Source organism: Plodia interpunctella, chromosome 19 (assembly GCF_027563975.2).
Source record: "Plodia interpunctella isolate USDA-ARS_2022_Savannah chromosome 19, ilPloInte3.2, whole genome shotgun sequence".
Lineage (NCBI taxonomy): Eukaryota > Metazoa > Arthropoda > Insecta > Lepidoptera > Pyralidae > Plodia > Plodia interpunctella.
In genome coordinates this window covers 2,627,860-2,649,616 of record NC_071312.1, presented here as the reverse complement: position 1 = coordinate 2,649,616, position 21,757 = coordinate 2,627,860, and the positions used below count along the sequence as shown (strand labels likewise).

The following is a 21,757-nucleotide window of genomic DNA, read 5'->3' as shown; positions in this document are numbered from 1 at the left end:
TGCTGTGGCTACGTATTGGTCTAAGTTAATTTAATTTGTGAGCGATTTTGATTTCAAAAAGAAGAAGAGATTTGACAAGGATATTATTATATACTATTAACAGATTATACTACCAGTTTTGTCGACCTCTGTGGCCTAAATAATGTCGGACTCTATACTGAAGATCCCGATCAGGATTGTTCCAGATTAGGATGGTTCAGATTGACCTGTGTCTTGTATGTTTATTTCTGTATATGTTATAAAATGTAGTGTCGTTGATTTAGACTCGAACTTTGGGGCTAACGCAATCTGTCTGTTTTATTATACTAGTACTCATATAAATAAAAACGTAGTAACCACACTAATTTGCCATCCCATCATACTCGCGCCACAAATGATAAGATAATCAAATTAGAGTATATACCAAAACTTCAAATGAAAGGCCTCCAGCCAACGAACTTACGTGTAGTGCTGACGGTTTATCGATAGTAGCGTTGTCGATAGATTAAATTATGTTGAACATTTATATATTGATTTTCCTACGCCTTTAGCAGACAGATTATTTTTGTTAAATATGTTCGTTGATTATACAGTTAGAGTTGTCACAAAATATGAAAGGCGTGAGGCGTATCTGTTTTAATTCTTCCAAAGGTCAAGGCTCTTGATTTAGCTTTCAACGTGTCATATGGTGCTTTGGATGCAGCCTTCGAAATTTTACTGTAGGTATTTTATTGGCCATCTGTACCTACGCTATTTTAATAGAATATAATGTAATTATAATTTGACCAATCGTTAAACCCAAAGATTGTTGCAAAATTAAATTGTGCTTGAACATTAATCCGCCAGTTTTATTTAACCTACAATAATATCTATAATAATTAATCCATTTTTTTAAACACACACTTGTTACATCATATTATTGTGCTTTCTATAATATATTATTATTTACTCATGCTAAGACAGTTTTATCATTACGGTGACAACACTATTATAAAGTTTGTGGGACTGAAATCTAATAATAATCGAAGATCCCGCATGCTTAGCGTCTGTTAGCTAGATGAAAGTTACTATCTCAGATGGTGTGGATTTATGTGGGTAACTTCATAAGTGGATGTAAATCTGAATGATATGAATTTTAATGTCTTGAATGTCGTGATCATGAGTTGGTTCGAAATATATTTGGAGTTTTGTGATGTCTGTATAGGTGTACTGTGGGCGAAGTGCGGGTTTGCTTTTCACTTCTCATCATCGAATTGATTCGGAGTGAGACGCAGCGAACAAATCACATTGCGGTACGGTTGACGTTGCGACACAATGGCGCAATGTGAGTCCCAAGTCAAGAGGAGATTTATTCAAAATTTCATTAGTAGTATTTTCGATTACTTTAGGTTTAAAGTGACATTTTTACCTTTCTTTATTTGATTGCAAATCGGTTAATTTCTTTGTGTCCCGCCTGATAGCAACAAAGACCAGGTGGTGCTCTAGCAAACAGCGAAGTAAGGAAACTTACTCTTTGTTTTGCGAACCGACGTTATCTGGCTGAAACTGGATCACTCCAGTTAAACTTTACAAAGCGAACCTTACCATTTTACGGTCGAAAACAGCTGCTCGGGATAATTTCTAAAAGCTTTTTTTTTACTTGCAATATTTGTATTTAGGGAGGGTAAATATTCGGGCGAAATATATCTTTAACAGATTGACTTGAAATGTTGTATATACTTTAGTTTCGATGACAATATATTATTGTGGCATGCATGACCTGGTATACCCAGTATTGGCTACGGAAAGAATCCTGAACGGTTTATAGTGCGGACATGATTTTTACGTCACGCATTGAACGCAAAAATATCTTTTCAACGACTATAAATGTTTGTCTCAAAAATTAAAGTTTTTGTAAAAAATATGCACAGTGTGATCAATTTTTTTTAAATCTTTTATATATAGCTAGGTCAATTATATTCTCTGATTGAAAATTGATCGACCTCAATATTTATAACTGTCATACAGTGATACTTTACAGGTACAATATTGATACAGACATATTTCATTTTTGTGAGTTATGTCTTTTCCATTCTAATTGTGGTGTCAATAGTGCAAGTAGTATCCCAAACCTTACGACTATTACAATTTTTACCACCATTTTATTATATGCATAGAATAAAATGTCGCATGGTTCCCAGTACTATTTATGTAAAATATTTCAAATATTTTGTCCTATTTTTACGAAAATTGAAACATGAGATTTTTCCACTCCGTCTATAAAAAGATTTCGTCCGAAAACTCCTTTTTCACGCAGACAGAATTTTATCTTTAAGCTTTACGATATTGGTACTTGATCGACACATTCTCTGAAATATCGTTGGCCCATTTTTGTCGGTTTGTACTAGAATTTCTTATCCGTTTGAAGTGTTTTATATTATATTTAGTAACAGATTGTATAAAACATTTTATGATTTTGAAGTCAACATATTCTACTACGCCTGCGTGAAACTCCTACGTAATTATTTACAGTGATAAAAGGTACCGTATGTCCTTCTCAGTAAATCAAACTCAAGTATATGCAAATTTTCAGGAATAGATGGTTGAGTAGATAAAGCGTGAAGAGGTTACCTACTTTTACATTTCTAATATGATTAGGTAGTATGAATATAGGAAGGGGGGCTGCTTTCATTAAGTATTAGCTTCACTATTAAATGCAAGAATAAATAATAGGCTATTTATTAATATTTTTTTTTGGAATTTCCATTTGCTTTTTAGTACTTTATATGCGGAGGTGAGCTTTTATTTATTGCTGCAATACAGATAGACACCTCTGTACTCTTTGCTTTTTTGGTATTTGTTTGTAATACTATGTCTATGTATTGTGTTTTGTGCTATTGTCTTTAGAAATAAAAGTTTTATCTATCAAAAAAATATCACTTTTAATTCTAGTGCTTTGCAATTTCCTATTTGCACAGCATTCACGTTAGAACACGGCACTAATTTTGTCAAGAAATCTAAAGAAAAGAAAGTAAAATTAATCTCGGCTTTTATCTCATTGGAAAGTTCAGGTAGCAGCGTCAGGCAACTAGAAAACTAAGGGAAATAGTTTAGTTACAATCTTTTTGTTGTTGAGAAACAAATAGATGCCATCTGCCACGAGCTAGATCATTCTAGAAACTTCTAATTACAATAGCAGTGAAATAAGTCATGCAGTTTTTGTAATGGTGCTTGAAAAACTGTTTTATCCCTGGTTTTGAGTTGTTTTAGAGCCCGAAAATCTAATTGTAGCCAATACGAGCAAGAAAAATGTGAAATGTTTATTAGTGGATCATGGTTGTGAAACTAGCAGATCTAAAATGGGATGGATTGGTTGTGTTATAGATGACGTTGTTCGTGAGAGAGAATGAAAACGATGGAAATGATAATAGATTAAGGAAATGATGAGCCATAGTTTTCAGTTATATATAATGATAGCCATAGTAATCAAAGATTTGAAATTTCTTCAAATAACTATCATATGATTGTGGATGACCACTGACCCCTCGGCTCGTATTATGCCTAGGACTTTAATGTAAACATTTTGAGCTTAAGTCTAGAATCTAATAGACCGCTATCATTCATTTTAGAACGTCATTCATCTTCTTGTTTTTCTTAATATCATTGATAAAATTCCATGCCTAAAAATTAAATTGTATTCTGGGAAAAATCCTAAGACGGTAAAAAATGTCTCAAATTCTTAAGACGGGCACAAAGTGTGACAAAGAGGCACGGCTAAGAAGGTCCATATAATATTATGAAGTGTTCGGGAAATAGCCAGTTTTCTGTATTGTCACGCTATTTACATGATTTATAAGCTTTCTTGTCATACATCTTTGTACTTTAACCTCTTGCGATTGTTTTTGTATAATTATAGATTATAAAATATCTTCTCTAATTAAAGATAGATGTGGATTATATTTTTTGAAATAATTATTGAAGTCAAAAGAAAATAAAGTAAATTTTTAGGTATCGGAAATCTAGTTTAGGTCACTGTTTGTAAATAAGTGAGATGTCACTGGCATTCTTAAATATTTTAATTAGTTAAGGAGAATGGGCCTTATATTACACCTAATAAGGGCTACTACCCCTTATTAGGTGTAATGTATCGTTAGGTCATTATGACTGTAAAAACAGCTGGCCAACGGATTATCGTGATTAGGTGTCGAAGCACAGAGAAACTCGAAGTATCTAATAATAAAACGCTTATTGTTTTCGAGACATTGGGGAGATATTTTTAAATTACTATGATCTCAATATTTAAGACAATAAATAAATTCAATTGTTTTAAACTGTCAAAGCACCTTCTTGCCACATAGAAATTGTAATAATCAAATAGAAATACCTAAGTGAATAGAGCCTTCAATGTTATCATATACCTACATATTGTAAGTCCATAATGCTATCTAAAATATTATATGCAATAATCTAACCGGAACTTCGCACTCAGTTTGCATATGAAAGCCTTTAAACTTTGGAGCTTTTAACGTCCACACTCATTAGTGATTCACATACGGTGCTAATGTACCAAATTACGTGACACTCGCATGTCCGAATGTGCCATTTGACTAAACTCTGTGTGGACCACAAACGGGAATCTATTAAATTTGTGCGGTTAATATTGTGTATTATTATGAAAGGCGAAAATTTTAGTGTTAATTTTCTAGTTAGGGGATCTTTAGTGACTCAATTCGTGTTAATTATTTTCTTTGGTCTTGTTTGACTTACTCACACCTTTGGCACTGACCCCAAAGTAGATCTTGGCCTCCGAAATGAGATTTTGATTATATTTATATGTTTATATCTGATTTTAATGTTAAAAATAGATACATTGTCATAAATAAATTAAAAGTTTACAATTACACACACAAAAATTAATAATGATGAAGTAAAAATCAGGCAAAATATAAAAAAGTCGCGCTGCAAATTAAGAAAAATTCTGAATTATAAATCGGCAAAATTAGGATCCCGACGGACCCCCAAGGATCTCATGACTAATAAATGAAAACCTTTCAACAAATTAGTGGAAGCATTAGAGTGTACGGGTACGGTCCTGTGACGTCACGAGGCAACTAATGAAATGAGTTTTGACGTTTCAAATTCACGTCCAACTGGTAAAGTTGCTAAGACAGTTTTTGTTTTGGACGAGGAATTTGGATTTACCATGTAACTGAGTACAGTAGTTTGTAGCTTGTGAGAAATAACTATAAATATAAAGATTGACGAGAAAAAGTGCCTGTGAAGGTCTAATTTCTGAATAAATGATTTGAATTTGAATTTGAATCTGAACATAACTTAATAATAAAAACACACTATTTAGATATATACTTACTCGTATATAATCATCATAATTTCAGCCCATTTTCAATTCTAATTTGTTCGGGGGACCTATTATTGTTGGCAAGATACAGATCACAGTGCAGTTTGTTGTCCCCAGCACTGGGAAGTGCTCCATAATTTATTTATTATGCTCTTATTTAGTATATTTGTTCCAATACAAAACAACGGCAATAAAACCTAAGTGCTAGCCACCATAAGGTCCCTTTTGATTTAGACGACCACAACAGTTTGTAGTGCATCAATTTGTAGTGTACATAAAGCCATTTTGTAACTGTATTTTTATTTTGTATAGAATATTCACTGACTGTTGGTCGTAGGCCTCCCCAAAGGATTGTATCCAGTGTTTTCCTGTAACATTTTCTCTGTCACAGACACCCGACTCGTAATGTTGAGATAGTCTGGGAGACAATAAGTTTTTATCCAATTCCATAATCCATTTTAATAAACTCCAATTATTTATTATTATTATTTTGTTTCTAAATAACACGGCCAAAATATTCACGATTCTTAAAACTGAAACGTTAATGGATGGGCAAGGAAAATACCTCAATGTGTTCCGTCCTTAATTACGACTAAAGCTATTTTACAGTCACATAGAGGGCGCGTCAATCCCAAAGGTCATTAGTATAATTCCTGACTCACTTTCAAACTAGGCGGGTTATTCACTATCTAACCATAGGCCAGTGGCCAGCTACGTTTGACCACTGCGTGAGGTGAAAATATTATTTTGTATTCACCATTTTTCACTGAAAAATCTCCAAAATTGCCGATTCGTAATATATCTTTCACCATTCACCATTTAAAAGTGAAAATCTCCAATATTGCCGATTTGTAATTTATATCTTTAGATTTATTTGATGTTAGAAATTCCGAAACAATCTATAATGTATAAATTTGAAGTTTTATTATACTCGTATGCATTATTATCAATTACTACACGTTTCAATCCAAAAATGTATATAATGTTTTTTTCTCTGCCACAGTTGGTCACAGTAATAACCAATGTTGTGATCAAATGGCGAATATAAAAAAATTCAACCGTATCCACTTGATCCACGGTCGCCTCCGTGTGGGGTAAAGTGAATAACCCCCGATTTTTTGTTTCGCTCCGCGCTAATTTGCTTGATTAGTTTGTTGTTTACGCATTTGATGAAAATTAAAATTGTTTTACGAATGTGTTTATAATTTCACTAATGTGTTGATAGCTTTTGTTAGCAATCATTCTTTGTGTTATTCTTAGTTTTAAAATATTCGTGTTGTAACACCAAAAACTACGGAACCCTAAAAAGAGTGTCTCATAAAGTTTGAACTCAGAGAATATTGTCATAAATTAAACCGAAAACATTACATGGGTTTTTAATTTTAATTTAACGAGTATTTAATAGAATCGACTAATGATTAGTCTAAGGCTAATCAAATTAAGTATGATTACTCTAACATACTACTAATCAATATCGATTTGGAACGCAGCAAACTGATTAAATTGTGTTTCCGCCCTAAAAAAGGCCACTCCTTATCCTTCTGTGGATGACGTATGAAGCGATTTAGGGACACAGCCTAGGCATATTTTCGTTTCCGCTAATCCGCCTGATTTAAAAATACATGTATTTTTTATTTTTCCAATCAAAATTAAATTAAAAAATATGGCCTTTATTTCCAGAGAACACATATGATTGAATGAAAAATTTAACTTTTTTTTTTATTTTCAAATCATTCAGCTCCCATTTAGCATAAATAATAAAGACGATGACGTGAAATCCTTCGATGTTGAATATTGAACGAGGCTAAAGGTAATAATTTCCCATTTATATTTAATGGACAATTCATTTTCCTTATTTTTCTTTTTAATTTATTCTTTTTCATTTTGGCAACGGTGTACAACTTAATCCGATTAAGAAATGTACCGACTAAATTAAAGTTCTTAATACGCAAGTAGATTTTTTAGCTTGAAAATGTTAACCTAAATGTTTCATCTTTTATTTGGGACTATGACTGCACACCGTCATTTTACCTGACTTCAACCCCTTTTTGGGAATGCTATTGTTGCTTTTAAACTGCCAAGGCGTTTATTTCAAATAGATATCTAGGCAGACTTTGCACTATTTCCAGAAGAAACATAATTAGCGTCATAAAATAAACATTTTGATTTTTTTCTCCATACACATCGTTAAACTATTGCAGGTTGCGTGTGTTTCCGCTCTTCAATAAAACCACTAAATATCTTCCCGTGGTTATCGTACGAGGTGACTGTGGGACACAAAGCCTTTATCTTAAATAATGTGGCATGATCTGTCAAAATATATTTATCACTAGGAAATTAGATAAATCGTTAAAAATATGATGGTTGTGCTTGTGTGCGGATACAAATACACACCTTACCTACACTTCCGGATCTAACTGAAAGCATAAACCCATCGACAAGATCGTTAAGCGTCACTTCAGCCGCCTGACATAAAAACGTGCTGTCATGCAAAACAGAGTTTTCCCTGTGGACCCACTTTCCATTTCCGATAAGTTCGAAAGGTTGTATGCTCCCTGCAACCTTCACTTTTCCCCTTTAGTTACGCATTTATATGCGAAAGTAAGTTTGAATATTTTTTTTCTGAAAATTTAGGTATTTTATCTATTATATGCATATCGTATATTTTTGTCAATTTCTAATATATACTACCTACATACCAAAGATTGCTATTTTTTTGTGTACGATATAGAATTACATCATTATTATTTACGGGGTAGATAGAGTCGAGAGTCGCGAAATTAGAAGGCCAAGTTTAGCTAGATAGCGGGTTTGTTGGTATTATTAAGGTTCTGAAATAGATAATCTAATAAAATAATAGAAATAGAATGGTTCTGGGAGGTTTGTGAGTACACCAACCTAACCTAAGCAACCTAAGCAAGTATGCTTCGGCAGTAATAAAGAAAAAGAAGACGATAACAGAAAAAAACCCTTCTTTGAATAACTTTTGAACGAGACGTGGAGAAGTAGCTGGTACATTTTTAATTTTGATCACCCCCAAACTTGCATGTAAAATCAAGCTTCATCAATTTTCTTACATTATTAATATCCCCAAGGATTGAAAAAAAAAATATATAAAAACGACATCTTTTTAAAAAGTACTAAACATGGGTAAGTGCCTAATTATCTTGTTGGATTCCAATTAAGGCAAGTAAATTAACACGTAAACAGCTCCAGTGTTTCGATTCTGTAAGAGACGTCACATCACTCACATCGGATTCCGCGCGGATATGGCTAATTTGCATTCTGTAAAACTCCCTCGAACACTAGCGCTACACTTGCGGGTGCGTCGGCGAGTTGAACTAAACTCACTCCGGAATTTTGACAAATATGTATGAGATGACGTGCAAATATGCATTCTGTAAGAAAAACGTCAAGAAATTTGTGAGTTTTTTGAAATATCCACTAGCGCTGGCCAAGTGATTGCGGGGCGAGGTCCCTTGACAATGTCGAAATTCTGCTGCAGAACTTTATATTTTGAACATTCCGTAAGGGAATCAATATCAAGGACAAAGGGAACAAACTAAAGGGGTCGTGCTCGCTTGATCCCAGCGGTTAAGGACTGTAAATGTTATCTAAATTAAAATATTGTTACCAGACTCGTGGCGATTCCTTATCAGCTTATATTATTACTAGCTTTTTCCCGCGTCTTTGCTCGTGTGAGTTTATCTACGAAAGCTTAAAATACTTGATAATTTTCATACAAAATTTCACTCCCCATTAAAGTCATTTGGGAATTGATAATTGAAATACAAGTATTCTATGTTTGAAAGGCGTTCTTAAACTATATGCATACCAAATTTCCTCCAAATCGGTCCAACGGTTCAGCCATGAAAGTGTGCAATATCTCGCACTAGCCTCATCCGGTCAAGACTACAGTTAAATCGATAGGATTTTGCAGGCGGGATTTCGTTCTCTGTCTATCCCCATAGATCTTAATAACTGCAAATTCAAGAGGATGGTTTTTATGTATATAAAATGCACAAATTGCGTCCGTGTGATGCCGGGGCGGGTTGCTAGTTAGACATATAATTTTATACATTTAAAATTATATGTCTAACTAAAATTAAGCCTTCTCTCATCACTACGGATACATTAAAGTTCCAAGGATTTAGTCCGTGCTATAAAGTTACTGTTTGTTTGGGCCTATCTCTGAAACTGGGTGGGTCATACGGTCATCAATAAATTTAGGATGGATTATTTAGATTTTTGTTGTTGTTTTAATTTAAAAGGTGTTAATTGCATAAAAAATCTCTTTATGTGCTATAAACTAAAATATATACATAATATTTATGTTATATACCCTGATTCTCATTCATTTATCTACGGATACTGAGATTAAATATGTTTTTTGGTTAAAATTAAGTTAGCAATACCGATATTTTTAATCGAGTAATTTTCAACGACCGTCGTTGAAAATTACTGTTATTTTACATATTATTACATATTATATTAAAAAACGAAAACACACATGATAGTCTCAAAAGTCAAAAAGATTTCTCGAATCTTCGAAATTAAATACTAACATAAAAAATACTTTATACTCATACAAAGCCCTCCAAATCGATTACATAATAAAAATATTACGGAAATATTTGAAATAAACGGATAAAAAATAAATCATTATATTTTTCATTTCTCTATCCACTTGGTGGCTTTATGAAATACAAAAGAAGAAACTTTTACTTCTTCAAGTCCGATACAGGGAAATCAAAGAAACAACCAAATAAAACTCCCAATAACCGATATTCTGAGGTTATTTGTTTTATAAAGATATCATAACATTGCTGAACTGGAAAAGGAAAACGGATTCCAGGAATTTTTGTATTACTACCACCAAAAAAAAGGGAGGGTTATGTTTTCTGAATTCACTTAAACATAATACCAAAATTTTGAAAATTATAATGACATGAAAATATTCTGAAATCGAACGGGAATTCGGACTTTTTTAATATTAATTTTTATAGTTTGTAAGTCAGAGTCTAGGGAGCCCAGGGGAATCGCTCCGTTTAGCCCTTTTCTAGCTACGCCACTGATTTAAGGACAGATTTCGCACGAATACACATTACACTACTTAGAGTATTGTAATCAAACAGAAAAAAACCTTATCGATTACACTATAGTCAATATTACCTGTGTAACATGTAATAATGTCAGAACTAGTCGGATTGCGATTCAGGAATTCATGGTTGAATGTAAAATTGAAATGTTTTAGCTGCGTATTTTCATATTATGTAAACGTAAATTAAAGTATGTACAAAATAGTTACGCATAATATTCGTAGTTAATTTTTATATACACCTACCTGAATTGTTTAACGTAATAGAATATGCTATATTACTTTTTGCTAGCATGCTGAATAAATATACCTTGTACCTTGTACCCGAAATAAATTTACCTTGGTAAAAAATTCTCAAAAAAACTTCAAATTTTCTTGTAAAAAATTTCCTACTAGGACCTAATGCTTCACATCCTCGTGAATATAGTATGAGGTTATTAAGGCTTTGGCAATTGATAAACAACAATAACATTATTAAGGAAGTTTGACGTTAAGCAGTCGGCCAGCTGTAAAATCACAGGTATTTTTACGCTCATATTTGACGTCATAACCTAAAATGCGAAGTTGAAACACAATTTAGATTTTATTGTAACGTATTCAACTTTCAAGTTTTATTTCTGGTTCATTTTTATTTTACGAAATAAAGCAATTTACTAATCAAAACAGTGACGGAGCACTGCAACGCAATTACTATTCATATTTAATAATGAGCTGTATGTTCATACAAATGTTTTGTAAATCATTTTCAATTTTACTTTGGTTTTATTTTTCTACTCATTTTTTACAAGCTTTTATTTAACTTGCAAGTTAACGAACGAGGTTCCCATGTCTGGGGTGAAATCTTGCAACTTGAAGTTTGAAGCAGATATCATCAACCGATAGAGCTGACATTTTGCATATCATCTTAAACATGAACAGTGGTGTATATTCTAGACTTGGAAACTCCTCAACGGTTTACAGCACGGACCTGATTTTTTATCACACGTTTAATGGAATAAAATCTGTCAGTAGAATAAAAGCTTGCGTCAAAAATGTAATTTTTGTAAAAACTTATTTGGCAACACTCACCGTGGAGCCGTGACTTCAAAATTATACTTGATTTAACCTTATATATAACTATATATTAAATAAGTAAATATCAGTAATATATAATAATAAGAGCTACTGGATAAAAGATCAATTAACTCAGGCAAATAGTAGAAAATGTTGATGTAACAATGATTTTTGGCATAAAATAATTAATGGAATGGTGAGCAAAACGTAGCTTAAAATAGAGACGAGTGATGAACAAAATTCAATTCGGTAAAAATTATTTAAAACATCATATTCGCTGATAAAAAATTGTTTGAAACGGTCGAATTCGTTTACCTGTTTCGTTGAAAATTTAAATAAAACTATTTTACAATACCATTTTGTTTAATTGTAATTTTTTTTCAAGTATTGTTCAAAATGAATGTTTTCTTTTTCAATGTTCAGTATAATTATTTCATTATATATATTGTCACTAGAGGTCGGTAGGTAGTCGGTAGTCGTAATCCTGAAGATTAATGATTATAACGTTATGACGTCACATTGTTGTCATCCTAATTGGCAGGATAGTTGACAAGTGGCAACGCTGTCAATAGGCACAGATGTCGTTGCCTCGAATATAAATCAACAAAAAAGAAAAAAAAAGCCTCGCCACGTCTCAGTTTTGTCAAAATAATGATGTTAATTTTCGCGATTCGGATTTTCAGCCAAAATTTCATTGTTTGGATGATTGTTGTGTAACAATGGATGTTCCGATCTTATACCAGAGGAGTGATTTTTTTCATTTAGACTTTTTTACATTGAGATAATTTTATTTATGTACTAAAATAAATTAACATTTGATTTACAATTGAAGTTAAAAGTAATAAAAAAATATATATTTAATTTTATTAACTGTGGATTAACCTAAAAAGTATTTACTTTTTGATTGATGAGATAACTGGCATTTTCTCATATTAGTCTCTTTCTCAGCCGCAGAGTATCTGAGACCTGAATCGGCTTAGATTGATTATACATAAAATACCTATCTGAACCCGAAAACATTCAGTCATAGCCTACTCAACCATAATTTTCTTCCCTTCCAGTGAAGTAAAACAGAATTGAATTTTTCCACTGCATAATCTCGAAGCATATCGTAAAGTTTATAGGCGTTTGTTTTATTACAAGAATATTTGCACAACGTCTGTGTAACAATAATAAACTTTGCCAGTTTTTGTTGATCAAAGGAGAAAATTGAGTTCATTTTTCGAAGTATTATGTCTTTAAATTACAATATATTCATTTCTTTATTTTGAAATAAGAAGCCTATCTATATGTAAACAAATGTATGTATATTTTAAAAAATAAGCAGCGCCTATGTCTAGAATTTTTTATGTTTTATGTTTTGTTTCCAGTACATAAACTTGTTAATAAATAAATAATTAGTTATTTCGGACAGAATCCCTAGCAAACGTTAGTAATAATGTTCCTAAAGCTAGTTATTTATTTAAATGAATTTGCATGCATTGTTTAAGTATGGGCCCATCCAGCCAGCAATAACAATCAGAAGGCAAAAATTTAATAAATGAATAAAGATTACATTGGATATTTCTTATTTAGGGACAATCAATGTGTGAATGAGTTTCTTTTGCAATTTCTTCTCAGCAGTAGTCGTTCCCAAATGCTAGTAGTTTGTAGCATTGGTAAATATCATTTAAATTTAGAATATGACAAGACAAAGTGCGTGTGAAGGCCTAATTCCTGAATAAATGATTTGATTTTGATAAAAAAATCGGTCTGTTAAAGAAATAAAAATAATAATACTTATAACTTATAAAACGTTTAGAATTTGCTTGCAATAACTCAAAAAATATTACATTGAAATTTACTCGTATGTAAAAGACTTAGTATTTAGTTTTGGGTCGAGCTGCCCTCAAAACGGCTTACCGTATTTGTATATCGCCTTTTGGCTTACCAAAATAATCTCCTGCCATCTGCTAGTGATTCAATAAATCATGAAACAGCTAACAAAGGGAAAATAAAACGTCTTGACGCAAACAAGATGTTCCTTATAGTGTTTATTACCCTGTCTTTTTGGGAAATTCAATTTGCAGCGATGGGAAAACCTAGTCTGAGTGCTCTCACAATTTGAGTTTCGTGTTTCTCGAAATGGAACGGCTGAAATGTTATTACACCATCAATTTTCTCAGTAAAATAGTTTAGCTTCTGTTAACGTGTATTCTGTTAATTTTAATCCGAACATTTTGAACAAATCGGATTTTATTTATTGAAGTATGTATCCCTAGTTGGATTTTATTTGTCGAAGTATAAGTTTTAATCAAGTTTTAATCAAGTTTTAATACATCATCATCAGCATTGGAAATAGGAGAGGCCAGGGTGCGTCACTGTTTTCTTTTAATTATTGCTTTCATATTTAATGCATAAAATGTACATTAAAATATGGTAACATTCCTACGTATTAAAATTTATGTTACCTAGAGGTAAAATTGTACAGTAGTTTTATGTATTATTTATATGCCATTTAAATTAAATAACTTCCCTCAATCACTATTTAGTTAGACCTTTTGACTAGGTCTTTCTGCATGTGGAATCTGAACAGCTAACAAGTGCTAGTAATATTAGGTAGTTTCAGTATGAAAACTATACTTTTTATTGAATGAATTATTATTTTATTTTATTGAATTAAAATTATGTACCTTAATCATTAACTTAAAAATACTGCAATGATAAGACGGAATAAAAGGTAATGTCACTGACCCTCGCCCCAAAGGATAACAAAGGGTGTTCCCTAAATTATATAGAGAAATTAGCGTTGGTCCCCGAGGTGAATACAGGGTGTGTGTACACGCAATGGTGTCACAAACATAATGGCCAAGTGACACAAAATATGGGTTCAATTTGCAGACATATTACAACTTGGCGCCTTAATTTGAGGCTTTTATTTCATGGGAAAGGTATTTTATGGCTATGTATACATAATGTATTTTGATTCCTGAAAACGAAATAGTTGACCTAATAATCTGTCAACTGGAAGATGTCGAAGATCAAGTGATTTGAAGGTAAAAATGTAGGAAAGCACACTCTAGGCTCAGTCGTTTAATAGCTGCGGAAGAAACCCAGAAATTGCTTAATTAGAGAGACTGCCTTAATTTAGAGTTCTGTATTATATTTTATATCTTGGCCATTTTAGTGGTAGTCGTAAAAGTCATGTCATCAGTGTTAGCAATAACTTGAAAATTAACTAGAAAAGAAGGAGAAGAATTTGTTTATTTCCTATTAGGAAGTTTTGGAAAATGAGTGTTCTTAGGTCCGCATTGAATTTAATATTTAAAAATGTTCTGAGATCATAACCTCTTTTTTATGATGCTTGATATGGGGTATTGAGAAATGCTAAATAGATATTGCAATAAAATGTCGACAGTCGTCGGGACTAAGAAAATTTTAATGGAATGGGGAGATAATATGACACCGAAATCCTCAATTTTGATTGGTTTGAATTGTCTTGCCTGTCGATTTTGTAAAATTTTAATTACCCATTTGTTATGACATATCATAATTATTAATCAAAATTCCGCGGTAAGTTTAGTTCAAATAGCTGATACGCTCGAAAGTGTAACGTTAGATTGGAGACAATCTATTTATATAGATTACCAATTAAGAAATTCGCGGCGGATTCAGAACTGCATTTTAGACTAGGAATACCGAACATATATGTAGAAAATAAATGTTCATCACAACACAGTCACACACGAAATCACACGGGACTTGCCCGGGTAATGGCAGAAATGTTTGATGATTGTTCGAAATGTTTGTTAACATCGCACACGTCAAACGATACAGTCCCAAGATGTCGAATGACGGTCGTTTAATAACGGCTATTAGAGGCACGTGGGTTGAAACGAACGAATTCAGCGGATAAGATTGATTTTCGTACATCACATTCTGTCGAAAATATGGTGGCATCATAGGTTACATTTTCACAGTTCAAGTATTTTCACGTCTGTTACATACGTCAGGTGTGCGCAAATTCTTTCTATCTATCACAAAAATACGTTCTTTTACAATCTCTCACAACGTTCCTTTTCTTCCTTGTGCTGTAGGGATATAAACTAAATAGGTATAGGTATATTATATTCACTGGACTGGGCTGACACAGAATTGGACCACTTTATATCCTCTCGTGGATGTCGTATGAGGTGATTAAGGGTTTAACATTGCAAGCTGCAATAATAGCATTTTCAAGGGGGTTGTAATATCACAGCCCAATCTGACAATATTTTAAAGTTTATTTTTTGACCGTGTCCAAAAATAAACTTTAAAATATTGTTAGAGAGAGAATACTCTAGGCAATCTCTTTTCCCAAAATCTACCTCAAAAGACGAATCGTAATAATTATATCGTCGTTTAAAATAGTAATATAGAATTCGCGACGAATTATTCGGTTTAAATCCAATCCAAAATAAGGCGGCATTCGTTCGGCGCAGCGTTTCCAATTAGCGATGAATGAGAAGCTGAACCGGACAGGGCGTAGACTTGCGACTTTTTTTTTTTAATTTATTAACATTGACCACAAACAAGTTCACAGTAAAAAAAAGACAATGAAGTAACATTGTATATCTAGTTAAATATTACTATGGACTCAACACATATTATGGTCACAATTTAAGTAAATATTTATTACAAGTTGTAGAGGACAAGAATCTAGGCAAAATACAACACGTATAAGACGAAAGTTTAGACATAACTTATCACTAGCAAGCTCGCAACATAACACTTTTATCATTCGAAAGTGTATGAGTTCGAGCATATAAACAAGTGAGGAACGAAAAGAATAGACTGTATCCTATATCACTCGGTATCATCGCCACGATTGTACAGAGTTTCGAATATACCCTTCTTATAAGAGGAATATTTTGAGTTGAATATGTCGAGGTGTTGAAATGACTTGTATGTATTTACGACAAAACCAATCGAGTCAATGGACATCTATGCCCGGCGTTGGTTATATACATATCTAATATAGACTCTTCTGCTTCCATACATACAGACGCTCTATTGATTGACTCCATGGTCGACGACCAGTTTCAGCTTAAAAAGGTGACCATGATATTAAAATAGGCAATTGTCTGTCTATGTTCTGATAGGTCAACATATTTTCTTTGATAAATTTTGACAATCAATATTTTTTTAAACGAAAAGTTATTAATATTATTAGTTTAAACTTGTATTACTATTAGATGAAGTGTCGTAATATCACCACGCCAGTTTACTATCTCGAAGTCCTGGGTTCGATTACCAGTGATAGCAAAAATGTATACTTGTCTTTTGTTTCGTTTGTATCTGTGTTGCACCAATTTCTGTGTTCGCGTCCATCGGGCCCGCAATACAAGTATTGTTGTTAGTGTTTGTCGTCTATTGTTGTTTATTTATTCTTAAGTAAAAATCGAAAGTGTGTGGCAAGCGTCAAACCAGTCCTTATTTATTTTTCGTCGCGGTAACGTCTCGCCTTCGCTTCAAAGACAAAGAGTTAAGTGTCCTCTTATTTTCAGACCCATAATGACTTCGCCGAGTTTAAATTAGACGTAGACTTCCAATTGTAACTTGGAATTGGGATTTGTCAGTGAAGTTCGAATGCGACAGTGAAGTTAAAAATAGATGAAAATCTATTTACACGTACAGTACGTTGCTTTAGTCAACTTTGACGTCAACTTTAAAGTAAGCCATTTTATCTGAACGACGGCTGCGCGCAGGTTTAATTAACGTCAAAGTTTTTTGGTGCAACCAACTCGAAGTGTTTATAGTTATGGCGAGTTCCGTGGCCTCATGCCGGACTCCGGTCAGATCAAGAAGGAAAATGATCGTTTTCAGATTGTATAATATGTATTATATACATGTTATAAAATATAGTATCGTTGAGTTAGTATCCCATAACACAAGTCTCGAACTTACTTTGAGGCTAGCTCAATCTGTCTGACTTGTCCGTATGTATTTATTTATTATAGTTAGATAGAGTTACTGTATGTTTAGTGGACCCTGGGCTCCGATACTCAAAGGATTGGTATACAACCAATGTGGCACGAGTACGATTCGAACCGGTACCTTTCGATCACAATCGGACGGTTTTCAACATTGGAACACCACCGCTTCGCACAATTTATATATTAGTATTTATAAATTATGTGGTCTGTTCGTGGCTCGTATCACTTGTTAATCTTATAGTACCCCAATTTTCGACGGGGAGTTTAAAATACAACGGCCGCGAGCCGCGAATGTGCGAACGCTGCATAATTCAATTCCAAGATGTGATACTCCGGAGTATTATATTCTGCGAGCACCAAAAAGGTTAGTACTTATTTAAATAAGTCCGAGGGCTCTTACGGTCTTTTGTTAATGCCGCATTATGTTCTTGTTACAAAGGCATGTATATGCTATGGTTTTTCTCATTTTCCACCTTTTACTCGACTGTTAGGAAATAGTGTGTTTAGATTTCAGGCTTCTTATATGTTTTTAGTTTTTAATGCTTTCCGAATTCCGCTGGATTGTTGTCAGTCATTGACTCAATCATCTCAATGACTGGCCGTTAAGAAAAAAATAAAAATCTTGAAAATAGAACCTGACAGTTAATTTCAGAAAAAAACATGTAGAAATTGTCGTCAAAACAAACGAATTTATCGTGGTTTTGTTGAGAGATTTATATTTTGTTATTTTTTAAAGTAAAATCAGTTAAGTACTTCAATTTTGAAATAAAAATACAATCAAGAAAAGTAAAGTGTGTAGGTAAATACTTAAATAATTAAATTACTTAAGCAAATACAAAACTACAACAAATCCTGTTAGGTAAGTGTATTATTTTGTTAACCTGTGTTTCTGCCAATATTCTCTTGAGGTTAAAATCTTAGCAATCTACATAGCAAACAGAATCCTTCCTAACTAATATTATAAATGGAAATGTAAGTTTGTTTATTTGTTTGTTTAATACCTTTCCACGTTCTGTCTACTCAACCAATTTTCTTGAAATTTTGATTACATGTAGTTTGAAGTGTATTGAGAAGGACATAGGGTACCTTTCATCCCGGAAATTTCCCGGGCGAAGCTAGTTATTAATATTTATCTATAACTGAAGAATTGAAGAACTGTGGCGCGTATTTTTTGCCCTGGACCACCCCATATCTACTCAGCTAAGCGATGTCTGATTTTTTTAGTAAACTTTTATGTTCATTATTACTTATAGTAACAAGTTCAGTTCCATAGATATGGAGCCAGGGTTTAATGTTAGTTTGTATAGTGTAGATCTGAGGGCGAAGTGCGGGTTTGCATTTCACTTCCCACTATTGAATCGATTCGATGTGAGACGCAGCGAACCAATCACATTGCGGTGTGGTTGACGTTGCACCACAATGACACACTGTGATTGGTTCCCGCACTTCGGCCACTGCACTTTATTAAAATCGCTATGTAAACACAAACTATAAGATGCGGAGATGAGAGACATCTATCTCTCTCTCATTTCCACATGTATGATATGCACACGCACAGTGGTGGACAGTTTAGTTCATTAGTATGCGACTACCAGCCACTAGATGGCGGTAAGTACTCGTAAAAGTCATGTCAGATGCCTTTAGGCGACTTCAATAAAATCTGACACCAGCAATAACACACTTGATATGATTATGATTGACACATGTTCCTTTTTGCAATCAGGGCTGTGGTGCCGCGAAGCCTCAGGTTACCGCTACTAATATTGCATTGCATTAGATGCATTGCAATGCAATGCAGTATTAGTTGCAATGCAATGCAATAGTAGCAACTTTACAACCGCCTGCCTGACGTGAACCATGAAAACGCTATTGTTGCTTGTAGCTAGGCTGTGTCCCTTAGTCACTTCTTACGATATCCATGAGAGAATATAGAGTGGTCCTATTCAAGAACCACACGCGTGTAAATGTTTTTTCAGTAAAAAAAGGTAAAATATATCAACTATAGAGACATTGGTTCTTATATAGAAATTCTCGGGTCGTTTTGCCCTCGGAGCCTCCCAAACGAGTTGCTTTATTCAATTTGCGATCCTCCCAAGACTTTTGTGGAACTCCAAACACCCTTTAGGCCGTTACAGAATAACAGTAAAGTACTTCAGTCCTATTTCCTAATAATATTTGTGCTAGTGCTTGCTGCTATTTTAGGCCAAAATCTAAAAATGAAAATATAATTTTTGAATAAACATAAATTTAAATTTGTAAAACAATATGTAGGTATTCTAGTCCAAATATTATAAATTATAATCATGTTCGGAAATCAAATGTAAGCGGATGAAATTACGTCACTTTTTGATATATATTTTTTTGATAAATCCTTAGATTCTATTATTATATATGATTGACATCAATAACAGATAATGTCATTATTGAAAAGGTAATAGAGGCTTACCATTATCTCTTAACGTGCAATATAAGTCTAAGTCGCATAGTGGATAGGTAAATTGACTGATCCGCATCGCAAATTCGTACAATTGACTTAATTTTTAGTATGAATGCGATTCATTTTAGGTTTTGATCTGTGCTAGATTTTGCTTCAGGTAGGCTTGTAGGCATGTTTTTGATGGCATTTAGAAGTTTACATACCCTACTTCACTACATAGTATAAAACAAAGTCGCTTCACGCTGTCTGCCTGGCCCTATATGCTTAGATCTTAAACTGTGCAACGGTTTTGGTGCGTCTTTTTTAAAATAGATAAAAGTGATTAAAGAGGTGTATAGGTGTATAATTTATTACGGTTTTACCCGACCGAAGTCGGGACGGGCTACTAGTAATGAATAAAAATAAATAAAATTATTTACCTATACCAGAAAATGCCTCATGACGAATTCCTGAATCAACAGCAGATGTACAGGCTACTTTCACATTATTTAATTGCAAATAACCAAACCACACAAGTCAAAAAACTTTACACATCACAATACCGAAAATAATCTTTGTACTATATACTATTCACAAAAAAATATAAACTTATTTTTTTTTTACACAACCTTTCGTCGCGAGTTTAAAATGAAAAGTTTCAAGCGGAAAATCGCCTGGTTTTAAGAGACGTCCGCTCAGCTCGAAAGCTGAAGCAGTACTGAAGTATCTCTTAGTTCATAGGTAATAACGCTTACCTTGATACTGAAGACAACATCGCATTGTATGCTTTCGATTGAGTTGTCTGAGCGGGATTTCTTGGAATCTTCTCGACGTAATCCAGTAATGGATACAAAACATTTCGATGTTACCTGAATTCTAAAATCAAATTGCGTTGATGCATTAAGTTTAATGAGAATTATTTTGTTAGTGTTAATGTTTGGGGATCAATTTGTATATTTAAATACCTTTGGGACCTCTTATGAAACCTTCAAATTGTTGATAGGTACTTGTTTCCAAGTACTAATACTGTGGTAAGGAAGTAAAAACTTTGATTGCGTTTATTTAAGACACGTTTAATGTTAGTTTTATCACAGGTATTAAGTGTGTGCCGATTAAGACTTTTAAATCTAACATACAATGGATTATACTGGATTTCGCTCTTGTGTGGTAAATAGAACCGATATTCGTAAATTTATCAATATGACAAAAAAATATGAAATTTAACAATATTGATTCATGTATGTGCTTCGGGTCTTTATCTATAAGCATTAAAATAGAAAATTTTAAGCCATAATGTAACACAGCTTACTGTACTATGGCATAATGTTTTTTAAGTAGGTATAACGTTCGTACGCATATTGGTTTACGCATAACAATTTGAGCCAGTTATGGCTCAAATTGTTATGCGTAAAGTTATAGCCTATGGTTAGTTAAAACCTAACCTTTTTTTTTAACCAAACCTAAAAGTTAATTAGTATGCCACATTTACCCGTATGCAAAAAAACAATTATACCTTGGACCTATTATGCCAAAATATTGTATGCCAAAATCGTTATGCCGAAGAACAATAGGACAAAATAATGTATGCGATAAAAAGTGGCCCCGTGTGCTTCATTCGGCTTTTTATTTTATTTTTTATTTTAATGACCACGTCCCTCAGCCATGAGGAATTCGACTGAAGGAGGAGGCAAAAAATGAAGTCTCTAAGACTAGGACTACGATTGAGTGCCATGCAAATAGGTAGGTATGTAAGGTTTAATTTATATATTTAAAACTAGATGTTGTTAAAATATAGCTTATAGCAATCTTGGATAATGTACCTTCCAAATCGAATTTTTGAAAACGGTTCAGTAGTTTCGAATATTATCATAAAAACTCACAAACACCCAACTTACCTCTTCATAATAATAGTATAGATT

General features: G+C 33.2%; 1 protein-coding gene across 2 annotated transcripts in view; it reads right to left on the bottom strand.

The window, feature by feature from the left end:
* Nucleotides 1-20,540, bottom strand: part of LOC128678238 (leucine-rich repeats and immunoglobulin-like domains protein 2) — a 51,355-nt gene extending 30,815 nt beyond the window's left edge. For both annotated transcript variants that reach the window (XM_053759648.1, XM_053759647.1), the window contains exon 1: nucleotides 20,279-20,540. The gene's annotated coding sequence lies outside the window, so the exon portion shown is untranslated. The remainder of the gene's footprint in view (nucleotides 1-20,278) is intronic.
* Nucleotides 20,541-21,757: the final 1,217 nt, after the last annotated feature.